Here is a 13,634-nt window from a genome sequence, read left to right on the forward strand (position 1 = left end):
CACATACTTGCGATATGCGATACTCGTTAGCTCACGGTGTCGTCTTTACTGGTCAGAAATTGGATACAAAATGCCGCCGTTCGTTTCTTGGTGCGATATTCACGTCTCTCAAGATGATTGTTGTTGTAGCTAACAAGACGCTAGAGCCTCGGGCCATTGAGAAATATGCTTGCTCAGCAGCCAGTCAGTCATATCAGGGCAATGGACAGATTAGGGTGGATTGATATTGTATTTGTCAGTTGGAAATTTTGAGTTACAAGAATCAGTGACTTGTTAAAAAGAAAATCCTAACTAAGTCAATTGGTTCTCGTTGGCTTCCGCTACGATATAAGGCTGTCATAAACTTTCATGAAAGTATTTTTTTTTCTTCTTTCAGCCACCTCAGGCTAGCTGTTGTGGAAGTCAGCCACCGGACATTGCCTTTCAGACTTCAACTTGGTAGGTATAAGCAATTTCACCAATTTCAAGCGTCATAATTAACTAGTATGTCGTGCGTGTGAACGCGCTCTTTCTGGAGGATCATATCAAGAAAAAATAATGTACTTACAGGGTAACAAAATAGTCCGGTCACACTTTTTTGGGGTCGCCTGTAGCCTACACGTTGCATCTCTCTGGTGCCTTCTATATGTCAAATGAAAGGGCTAACCTTGCTGCCCACATTGAGTTGTGAGCCATGGCAGAGTTAAGGGCAGCTGTTATCACTGCTCGGTTTGGCGCGCAGATGACGAGCTCTTTTTTTCGGACGAGAAGCTGTTCGTTTTGGAGCAAACAGTCAAACGCTAAAATGATCGAGTTTGGAGTGTGAGCCTCCAGCAAGCTCCTACGGACAAGCTGAACGTTTCCCGGTTCCAAAATAAGACGTCAGTCTTGCTTCTTGACAGATGACGCAGCATCCCTCACCGCAAAGGTTGTTCAGGCGTGGTGTGAGAAAAACTTGACCGATTTCATTTTGAAGAATGAATGGCCTCCGTCGTCTCCGGATCTGAATCCACTGGATTGTTTCGTGTGGGGATACATGATGTCGAAACTGAACGACTATAAAATAGCAAATTTGGAGCAATTCAAGCGAGTTATCACGAAAATCTGGGACTAGATGCCGATGGAGCAGGTGCGCGCCGCTTGCGACGACTTTCCGAGACGTCTGAAGCTGGTTCGATCAGATAAAGGTGGTGTAATTCCTAGGTATCGTCTGTGAAGTATCTTTATAAGTTACTGAATAAAGCTTAAAAGCCAGATTCAGATTTTCTTCTTATTCTTTGAGATATTGAGGTTTTCCTGTGTGACCGGACTTTTTTGTCACCCTGTATTCTATTACAGTGAATTTTAAAAGACTTAGATAAGGTTCAGAGACATGATTGCTTTTAATTCTCCAAATTGACATTATGTGCAAATAAAACATTTGCAAAACTTACACTTAAAGAAGAGGTTGCCAAATTTTAATGGCGATCGGAGCGAACTATGTGCCGAAAATATGCTGAGATGTGCATTGCGCCAAAGATGATATGATTACTATCCCTTCTCTGGCATAAAGACTCGAGACGGCCCATCACCTAAAAAAATGCCTAATGAGGCCGGAACAAATTTCAAATCCTTCTTTGGTCACTCGGTGTTGGAACATCGTGAGGGGGGGTAACAATAAAAAATAATACGAAAAACAAATAAATTGGAATAAATTGCAAGGAAGTGTGTATGCAACAAAATTGCATACTACACCGTTTCACAAAACCTATAAATCAAGTAATTTTTTATCGAATAATTCTATTAAATTTTTGGAAATTTCGAAGGGGAGGGGGGGGGGGGTACATATATACCCTGCCTCTTGTTACGATTCACGACTAAGGACCTCTCCTCTGACAACTCCGGCCTTTACTCGCAACTCGAGGCTCTCTTGGTTTCCATCGTGCGCTCCGCCTTTGTTCGAGACCAAATGACCCCTCCTCTGACGACTCGAGATCTTGGCTCCTCTTGGCTTGGCTCAAGGCCCTCTCCTCTTTGCCGGTCCGTGTGCTGAATCGAGAGCAGCTTATCCTGGACACGCGCCTGTTACAGCACACGTCCCGTCCGGGGCTTTACGAAAAACTACTCGGATGATTCCCGGCGAAGAATTCATCCTACACCGACTCAGGTGACTCACCCGCCGACGATTTGAAGTGAAGTCACCCTACCCGAGAGTATTTCGCGGTGTAAATACTCGTCCCCTTACGAGTTCGACTGCGAAGAAGGTAAAGTCTTATGCCCGCAGCTTCCCTCGTAGGAAGCGTGTTTACTCAGATACTCCGCGGTGGTGGAGGTACCTAACAGCATACTCAGAAGGTAAAGTCTTATCATTGTATGCTTTACTGTTAGGATCGGACGCACACTACTCGAATGTCCCCGCCGAAAGGGCATTCTACTCCGACCGTGGTCCGGTCTTCTTCCTCCCTTTTTGGCGAGCAACCCTAGGTTTTTTGCCCCACGTGTGCCGAATCGGCAGCAGCTTATCCTAGACTCGCGCCTGTCACAACACACGTACGAGTCTTAAACGCTTGCGACTCAGATGAATCACGACGATCATGTCATCCTACCCGACTCGTGTGCCTCATCCGACGGCGACGTGAGACCACTCTACCCGAGAGTATTCTGCGACGTGAATACTTTTCCTCCTACGAGTTTGACTACGGAGAAGGTCTAGTCTTATCCCCACAGCCTCCGTCGCAGAGGGCGCGTTCGACTCGGATACTCCACGACGGTAACATTGGAGGTATCCTAAACACAGACGCTCGACGTAACAGGCAGCTCGGTATACGCAGAAGGTAAAGTCTTATCTTTGTATGCTTTAATACCAGGGTCGGACGCACACTACTCAGGTGCTCCCCGACGAAGGAGTCACCCTACACCGGTCGCGGACTGGTGCTAGTTCCAACTCCTCTGCAGGGCAGTCATGATCCGGGTGAACCTATCGCTGACCACGCGCCAAGTATTGGCATCCTGACACATCCTCCGCACGATGTTGTCGGCTGTCGTGTCAGGTCCGCAGGCGGCTAGCATGTTAGCACGTACCCCTTCGAACCTTAGACAGTTGAACACTACGTGCTCTGGTGTCTCTTCTATGTCTCCGCAGGCTAGACAGGATGGCGAAGCCACGTGTTCAAACCGATGCACAGTGGGGATTTTCGAGCCAAAAAAGGTACCCAATTCAGGCAAGAACGCCATGCATCAAAAAACAACCATTCTTTATATAAAAAAAACACGAGGAATCAAATGGTCTACACCGCTTTCTGATAGAATGACTCTTAACGTCTCATTTTGCCCGATTTCCCCTATTTTTTTGGGTGTAAAGTTATAATTCCGATTGTAGCCATCTACCTTGCAACAAAAAAGTCATACAAATCATACTTTTTTATGTAAAAATGTCAGCTGAATCGATTGGTGTACTCCAATTTTTGTATTTACTACGACAAGTGGCTCATTTTGTCTCTTTTCCCCTAATTTTTAAGATTTTTTTCAAAGAAATGCAGTCAAACAAAGTGTAATCCAACAATTTTTCATCATGAATGATAATTTTTGGTAGAATTATTCATATTCTAGCTAATCGCGTCACTTTTTTGTAGTAGAATGAATATAAATGGCTGAATATCCCCAACCTACCCTAGCTTTTTTAAATTTATGCATAACTTTCACTGTAACAGTCGAGCGATTCACATACCAAATGCAAAAACCAAGTAATTTAGTGTAAAATTTGTCGCTGAATCGAGTGGTGTACACCGCTTAGTGCTCAGCTTACGAGAATGGCCGCAATCACCCCGATATCCCCTAAAATCGAGCGATATGTGGAAAAAAATCATTATAACAAATGACAATGTATCATAAAATGCACAAAAATGATTGAAACAAGTGTAAAACTTATTGCTGAATCGAATGATGTACACCGCTTATCGTTCAGTTGACGAGAAGAGCCTCAATCACCCCAATTTACCCTAAATTCATTAAATTTCTTTGAAAATACATTGTTACAAACGAGAATTTAATTTAACAGATACAAATATATTGAATCCGGTGTAAAACTTATTGCTGAATCAAATGATGTACACCGCTAAGCGTGAAGTTGACGAGAAGAGTCACATCCACCCCAATTTCCCCTAAATTTATGCAGTTTCTTGGAAAAAACATTGTAACAAACGAAAATGCAAATTAACATATGATAAAAATATTGAATCAGGTGAAAAACTCATCGCTGAATCAAATGAAGAACACCGCTTAGCACTGAGTTGACAGGAAAAGACTCATTTTCCCCAATTTATCTTAAATTCTTTCATGAACTCATACAATTTGAACCAAAAATCGTACTAAATACTTGCAATTCAAAAAAAAATTATTGTAACTTTCGAGAATCCATCAGAAAGTGCACAGAAATAATTGAAACATGTGAAAAACATATTGTTGAACAGAATTATGTACACTGCTAAACGTTAAGTTTACGAAAAAGGCCCTTTTCCCCTAAGTTTGAACGTTATTTTGTTGAATTGATAATTGATATTGGTTTAAACATGATGAGGCTCTTCTCATCGATTCGACAGTAACACTCAGACCAATCTCATTTATTACAACACCTTTTTGTTTGTCACATTTTTTTTCAAGAAACTGCATTAATTTAGGGTAAATTGGGGTGGATGTGACTCTTCTCGTCAACTTCACGCTTAGCGGTGTACATCATTCGATTCAGCAATAAGTTTTACACTTGTTTCAATCATTTTTGTGCATTTTATGATACATTGTCATTTGTTATAATGATTTTTTTCCACATATCGCTTGATTTTAGGGGATATCGGGGTGATTGCGGTCATTCTCGTAAGCTGAGAACTAAGCGGTGTGCACCATTCGATTCAGCGACAAATTTTACACTAAATTACTTGGTTTTTGCATTTGGTATGTGAATCGCTCGATTGTTACAGTGGAATTTATGCATACATTTAAAAAAGCTAGGGGAGGTTGAGGGTATTTAGCCATTTATATTATTATTATTATTATTATTATTATTATTATTATTATATTTATTCATCGAACATTTTGTTTAAATGAATTAGAATATAGAACAAACATCAATCAGATAGAATTAAATAGACTGGACTGGCGAACACGACGAATAAAACGACTAGCTGGTTCATTGAACTGGTGCAGATGTTCAGCGTCCTGGAATACTCGCATCATCGCACTCAATGGCTCATTATAGCCGTAGGATGTTCGGTGGATTCGGTTTGATAGTAACGAGTGAGATCGTAAGGTCCTTAATGGCGCACTAAAGCATATCATTTCCAGCAAGTGTGGTGACTGGACCTCACCGTTCAATACTTTAGCGACGAATGTTGCTTGTTGAATCCTTCGGCGGCGTTCCAGTGTTTCAATACCCAAAAGCTGGCAGCGATTAGGATAAGCGGGAAGATCCTCAGGATGGTGCCATGGCAGATGTCGTAGGGCGAATCTTAAAAAACGCTTCTGGATGCGCTCAATTCGTAAGATCCAACACAGCTGGTAGGGGGCCCAGACAATTGCAGCATGTTCTATTATGGATCGGACGAGTGCACAGTAGAGCGACTTCAAGCACAGCGGATCAGTAAATTCTCGTGCTATTTTTGAAATGAAACCAAGTTGTCGATTGGCTTTATTTATAACGGTTGTTCGATGGCTGTTGAACGTGAGCTGTGCATCAAGGGTAACACCTAGATCGTCAACTTCCAATACCCTTTTAAGATGCTGATGATCGATGCTATAGTCGTGTAGAATGGGTGATTTTTTTCGATGGAAGGTTATTACATAGCATTTAGGGATACTAACCGATAACTTATTCAGTCTACACCATTCACTAAACCGATCGAGCAGCGATTGGAGCTGGGCACAATCCTCGGTGCATTCTATTGGGACATATATTTTCAAATCATCAGCATATGCAATCTTAGTTCCATCATCCAAACTGATTATCAGATCGTTGAAAAACAATACAAATAGCAGAGGCCCAAAATTGCTTCCCTGAGGCACCCCAGACCGATTTTTGAAAGGAAAGGATATGCTATCACCAAATTTAATTCTGATCCACCGATCTGTGAGGAAGGATTCCAACCAAACAACCATGTTCTCATGAACACCAAGTTTAGATAGTTTCATTCATTCTACTACAAAAAAGTGACGCGATTAGCTAGAATATGAATAAATCTACCAAAAATGATCATTCATGATGAAAAATTTTTGGATTGCACTTTGTTTGACTGCATTTCTTTGAAAAAAGTCTTAAATTTAGGGGAAAAGAGGCAAAATGAGCCACTTGTCGTAGTAAAAACAAAAAGTGGAAAACACCAATCGATTCAGCTGACATTTTTACATAAATAAGTATGGTTTGTATGACTTTTTTGTTGCAAGGTAGATGGCTACAATCGAAATTATATCTTTGCACCCAAAAAAATAGGGAGAATCGTGCAAAATGAGACGTTAAGAGTCATTTTATCGGAAAGCGGTGTAGACCATTCGATTCCTCGAGTCTTTTTGCATAAGAAATGATAGTTTTCCAAAATTTAGAACAGTTTAGGCGACCGTCACAGAAATAGGTACCTTTTTTTGATCAAAAATCCCCACTGTGCGATGGTGGTATTGCATGAAACATCCGTGACCAGTCAGGAACTGTGTCATGCAAAAGTCCACCTCTCCATGTCTTCGATCCATCCAGGATCCGATATTAGGGATCAAGCGATGAGTCCACCAGCCACGTTCCGAGCTGTCCCACTGGTGTTGCCAGTTGGACAGCGAGGTCTCTCTGGCATGTTTCCGCACGTCGGGCATGTGCCTGTGCTCGTCGCAGAAGGTATCTTCCGCTAGTAAGACCGAGATGGGCATGAACCCCGCCACAACATCAGCAGCTACCGAGGACACCGTTCGGTATGCGCTGATTACTCGCAGGTTCATCAGCCGCTGTACACTGTAGAGCTTTTGCAGGTTACACTGCCTGCTCATGGCTGCCTTCCAGGCTTCCACTCCGTGTCGCAAAATGGACGAGGTCACACTCGCCAGGACCCTCCTTCTGCTGCAGCGGATCGCCGAGTTATTCGACATGGCCCGTGAGAGAGCTGCTGTCACCATTGCCGCTCTTTCACAGGCGTAGTCGACGTGGGCCGTAAAGCTCAGCCGGTTGTCGATCATCACCCCCAGATACTTGCAATCGTCCCTGATTGTGCTGAAACCAGGTTGGTGATCAGCACAATCTCGGTCTTGTGGTGAGCCAGACGCAAGCTGTTGGAGCGCATCTAACTTTCCACCTTCTCAATCGCTACTGTGACGAGTAGCTGGACCTCTTCGGTTGATGAGCCCTATGCCAGGAGAACCACGTCGTCAGCGAATCCCACAAGTCTCACTCTCGTGAGAGACGCAGTCTCAGCATTTCGTCGTAGACAATGTTCCACAGTACCGGACCCAGTATCGATCCTAGTGAGAAAATTTTGAATAACCTTTGCAGAATTTTGAACCTGGGATTAGTGTGGGTTGACTTGACTTGAATTAGAACTGATGCTAAAGTTCTAAGTCAAGTTTTTTACATGAATAACCTTACTCAATCATCATAAAATTGAGTGTTGAGTAAAAAACCTTGCTTGCTTTTCTTGGACCCTCATGGAGAGGGTATAACCCCCAAAACGCCCCCGTTCTTACGGCCATTAGCATTCCAATTTACCGCTTCATCCGGGGCTTGCCCAGATTTTCAAAGAAAAAAATTGATGATGACAGGCCCGGTCTGGTTGCCGTATATCGAGGAAAAAGGCCTGGTTTTTCCGATTATTCACAATTTTTTTTATGAAATTCCAAATTTTCCACTAATTTTACAAAATAAATTCACACGCATTTTTTGAAATTTTTAAATAAGATTTGAACGCCTCTGATGTGCCTTGGTAAAAAAAACATTTTTCGTGTGTTTATTTTCCAGTTTTTTTCTTGTCTTTTTCGAAAAATACGTTGATTTTGCCTGGATTTGCCCGGATATTAAGCGGTTTTGAGTTTTAAATTCAGAAACCCAATGCCCGGACTTGCCCGGCCTGGATACTTTCAGAAAAGTTCTGGAATGCTAGATCAATAAATAACGTATCAAAAAAAGTGAATAGATATCTACATGAAATTAAAATACAAAATTCCAAAACTAAGAATTAAGAATTACAAATTAAAGTTTGACAGCTTTTCAATCTCGAATCATTGTTAAGAATAAATAGTAATTACAATTCGGAAAAACTATTTGAAAATTTCACCACAGGCTAAATACTTATCTACAATAACTAAATTGACATTTTCGCCCTGAAGCAGTTTTTTTTAAATAACTGAATAGTATGTATTGAAAAAAAAATTTAAACCTTTGAGTCTTTGAACATAAAAATTTAAAATTTTAAGTGTGATGCGTGCAGCCAATATGCACAAAGCACAAATTTGCAGTAACGGATTTTTTTTCATTTGCGATTGAGAGTTAATCATCGTTGATTTATTTTTATTAATTTTTTTTTAAACTTCAAAAATATTGTTAAAAACTGATTTTTGCTGTTCAAGTGTACTGTTTCTTTATGATTTGCACGGTTTTTACATGAAGGCTACATAATTCCATTTTCAGATATTTGTACTGGTCAAACAACATTTTACTCCAACAAACTAAGCTTTGACAAGCATTGATGAATAATATACAATGTATCATATTGTATTTTTCATCGAATGGGACGCACAATACTAAAGAAATACATGTGACATGAAATGAGATTTTTGAATTTTCCAGATGCATAAAATTCTGAAGACTCGTTCGCTTGATGTCATGAATTTTTAAAATAATACCAGTTGTCAGGAGCATAATTTTTGAAGATTAAAATTTTCGACTGAATATATGCTTTATATGCACTTTTTTTGCCTTTTTTGATATACATTCAAACCATGTAAGAAGAGTTGACGATCCAGAAGAAAATCCATGTTCTTAAAGGTGATCAGAAACAGAATGAAAAGAAAAACCCAAGAGTTAGAAAAAAAAATTTTAAGGCATTTGAAGTTATTTTCGTAAAACTAATGTTCATTGATGATTCATTTATTTTGATTTTTTTAATTTATAAAAAAAAATCGTTCATGTGGCTCTTTCAAACTTCAAAATTTTAAAAATTTTAGGTTTTCGGCTCTTCCGACCCAAAAGGTTGCCGACCACTGCCCTATAGGATCTGATTTTCAAGTTTTGGCAAAAAAAAATTAAAATGCATTTAAGAACGTTTTTAACACTTTTTAAAGCTTTAGCCCGTTAAAAAATAGTCTTTTTTAGTGTCTGATCACGAAACAATGAAGTATCTCCAATACTATAGCCGTTTTCTATGGTTAAGTTAGCGTCCTTTTTAAGGTGGTCATTATGCCCCATTATGCCCCTACTTAATTTGGATTAAGATGGTGGAAATGAGCGGGTAGAATTTATTAGAAGCATTATCATCACATTCTAAATTTCTTCTTATATTCTTCCCGTCTAGATAATTTCATAATCTTGAGCAGTTCTTACTAAAAATGACATCACTTTGCACCGATTACCGATTACCGAAATTAAGTTACAAACATTAATAACGGTGGTTAACCTCTTCACATAATAGAAATAAATTTTAAATTGTAATATTTTTAAAAGATATTCAACTATTGAAACCTGATAAAAAAAAATTCAAAATATTTATAGATGCGACAAGTTGCAAAAAATCGAATTCTTTTTAGCTTTAGTCGTAAATTTATCAATAACATTAAGTGCTGAAATAATCGATTTTGCAACAAGTTTTATACGATTTGTGTTTGGCAATTTCGAAAAATTATAAAAAAAAAATATTTTATCGTCAAAAAGCGCATTTTTACAAAAAAAATTATGCAACGATTTTAAATAGGAAATAAAAAAATGATTTTAAAATTTTGAAAGAAGTAATCAAGAGCACGAAATTTGAAGTTTATATAAAATGTGAATGATAAATACAATAACTCGGCAAGGACTACTCTCAGAAGAAGCGCTCCAAGCGTCAGTCAAAGAAATCAACCGCAAGCGTTTTCCGAATATCAGAAAACTCCGTGAACCAACAACGGAAGTCGGCAGCAGGAAGCAGGAGGGATTCAGAATAACTACGACTAATCGGAAAACGGACGACTTGACGAGGCGCTCTGGACGTTCTCCGTTTCTGCTGGCCGGATTCTCCCGAACGTAAGTGACATGTATTCATGGTGTTGATTGGCCCTCCGGTCATTTGGCACTTGAATGATGGCACGTGATTACATACAAATGATGAGACACAAACTAACTGCCCCGGTCCGTTATGAGTTTTGCTTTCCTAGCTTTTCTACATATGAGGGAGCAATATGGCTGAGTCGAGCCGTTTTGATTTTGCATAAATAAAGGACCCTGAAATGTGCGTCTAGCAAGTAACTGAAAGGATCTAATAATAGGACGCTGCTGGTGAATTATGACTGATATCAAACAGTTTGAAAAGGGGACTTTTGTGAATTCAACCACTAAATAAGTAATTAATCACCCAGGGGTCTTCGTTTTTGGAGTTATCCCTAAGGAAGTTTTCCATCGGTTTCTTTGGAATTTTTGAAAAGAAACTCGACCACACTGGTGGTTTTTGAGTTAGCTTGATGTTAATTAGAAGAAGAGCAAATCGAAGTCTTAAGAGAATTCTTTGTCAGTATGAATATTTGTGACTTGGAATAGGGAAACAGAATGGGAAAATCAACGAGTTTCTAAAAAAAGAAAAAAGGAAAAAAGAAAAAAGGAAAAAAGAAAAACTTATCCTAAGCGACCATGTACCGGAGAATATTTGAGTTAAAACTTAATGATAATGAAATGAAACAGCTGGACAAAAACATATAAAACCTAAATCAAAAATGTTAATGTCCTAAAAAAAATTTCTTAGATCAGAATTGTCGGTATGTAGTTTTATCTTTGAAATTAAAACCGAGTCGATAAGTAGCACTTTTCGACACTGTTTTGAGTAGTAGGTTATCGATCTTATTTTGTACCGGGTATATATTTTTCACCACTTTGCAACTATTTTTCAATATTTCAATCATAAATTTTGTTCATCATGAAAAATTTCAACGACCATACTTAAAGTTCCTTCCTATTATTCTTATCATATCTAACATTCCATTCAAATAAGCTGGTTAGGAAAACAAAATTGGAAATAAAGTTTTGGTTTTTCACAGTTTATTGGAGCCATCTTTCAAGAGGTTTTCTGCTTAACTATGATGAATTCAACAACTACAAGCATGTTTACAGCTATGATAAAACACTTAAAATCTAGTTTGCAATGTCGAAGAAGCAAATAAACTTGTTTTAATAGCATTTTGACCCATGTCGAAAATAGGTCCTACTTAATTCCATCGGGGCATATTTTGGATCAGGGTATTAAACTTGTTCCTAAATGTTCATTAACAGAATAAGAAGTTTTACGACGAAGCGAAGGAAATGGTGAATACTGAAAAATAAAATTAGGAATTATTGTATTTTTGTATTCCTTTAAACCCAATCCTGCTTTTTAACGGGATTTACTAAAATCGGCATAAATCCAAAGCCAATCCTTATTTTACCTTACTTTTTGCGCAGAATGTTAAAACATTCTGACAAGACATGTGAATCTTACAAACAATACTAATAGCAGCTGTTTGAAAAGCAGTTCACAAAAGCTACAGCTTAGAGAAACAAAAAATAATAAAAATCTGGAAATGAACATACATTTTGAAAACAATTGGTAGCTTCATAAAAAATTATTGACATTATAGTCTATTAGTAAAAACCATTCAAGCTAGATTTTTTGAGTAAAATATGATCTTAAGTGAGGATGAAGTATGAAATATAAACCTCGTCTTAAGGCGGGGCTGGCAAAAACGGCATTAAATCGACAAATTTGTACCCCTAGAATAATTTTTGTATTAATTGAAATATCTCAATCATTTGTGGAAAATTTAAGAGGTTGAAAAGGATTTAAATTGCTTGAATCTGTGTAGGTACGCTACAGTACTAAAGCCAAGCCAAATCCACTGAGGTTTTGGAAGAAAAAAATCAATAATTGTCGCGGTGCTGATGATATAGCACTTTCATAATTTATCATTGAGTCACCTGAAAGTGAATTGTGTTACGTTAGAAAATTTGATCCTAAAGTTATGCCAACTGGCCACAGAAAATTGACCAGTATTTTGCACTACACGTCAAGTTTCGTTGAGATTGCAGTGTGCTTCCAGAATTTCCAAAACATTTAAACGCACTTTATAAACGGAGAAGTTTTCAATTGATAGGCACCTTCTTCTCATCATGAATTTAAGTTTAATAGCAAATATGTACAAACAAATAACAGATGGTTGTATGTAGTATTAAATACCCAACAAACAATTGTAGGCAGAAGCTGACGAAAAGATCAAGAAAAATGGTAGACAACAGAATTATGATGAACAAAACTTGACTACAAAAGTAAAAATAAAAAGTGTAACTTAATTATACTCATAAACCATTTGCTGGGAAAACTGTTGCGAAATTTAAAAAAATATCTTATTTAGTTTAAGGGTGGTCCAAAATAGAAACATGGTGGTCCAAGATACCGACCAGAATAATTGTCGAATAAACGAGTTTTTAGGCTTAAATCTTGTTGCATTGCAACAAACGACGATATAGTACGATAGAAAAAGCCTTGATCGTCGTAATGAATGGATAGAGCAGTAAAAACTTGTAACTTATACATTTTTATTTCAAGAAATAGCATATCCACTTCATAAAGCGGTCCAAAATAGATCCGTTACCCTACTGCTTTTCAACTTTGTTTTTTCGATCCAAAAAGGCATTTTCAAAACCAAACTTTGTTCTGAAAACCAAACAGTTTATTACGGAGTTGCAAAAAAGTTATTTATGCAGCATGTGGCAAAAACTAGATTTTTTCAGCACGAGACGTAAATTCATACGGCGGGTGCTGAAAACTTTAGTTTTGCAACGAGTTGTATACAAATCTTTTGGCAATTGAAAAGTTTCTTATACAGTATGACCCATTTTTAATGCGAAAATTTTTGCATTATGTTTTGGGTTGTATTTGACGATTTTTTGAAAATCGTATGAACAGTTCAAGTTTTGTGGGCCCGATAATTGAACTGTTACATAACCATGCTCGGTCCTATGGGAACGGTGGGGGAGGGGGGGATGGTGATTGTTAAAAATTACACGAAAACGATCAAACTTCATAAGGATTTCCAACTTTTCGTAGTCGGTATATCCTTGAATTTTCAAAATTTTTGACTCCGTGAGAATTTACTTTTAACAAAATGGGGTCAAAATTTCCATTGGGGTGATAAATATTCCAACGGGTGCTTCAGAAGTGTAGGACTTCTACTGGCAGTCTAACTTCCTTTTCTTTCATTTAACTTTGTTACTATTATGTAATGTTCAACCTCTCTAACCCAATTCTATTGGGCAGACAAAAACACACAAAGTTTCATTTCATTATTCCACATTACTTTAGTTCTATTATTTCACATTACTTTGATCATTTCAGGAAACTTTTTTTCGAAAATTTCATAGCTTTATGGGCTGTATACTTGAGAGAAAGACTTTTTTGGTTGCAACCATTTAACATATTTGCTAAATTTTTTTATCGTTT

Source organism: Uranotaenia lowii, chromosome 2 (genome assembly GCF_029784155.1).
Source record: "Uranotaenia lowii strain MFRU-FL chromosome 2, ASM2978415v1, whole genome shotgun sequence".
In the NCBI taxonomy this organism is placed as follows: Eukaryota; Metazoa; Arthropoda; class Insecta; order Diptera; family Culicidae; genus Uranotaenia; species Uranotaenia lowii.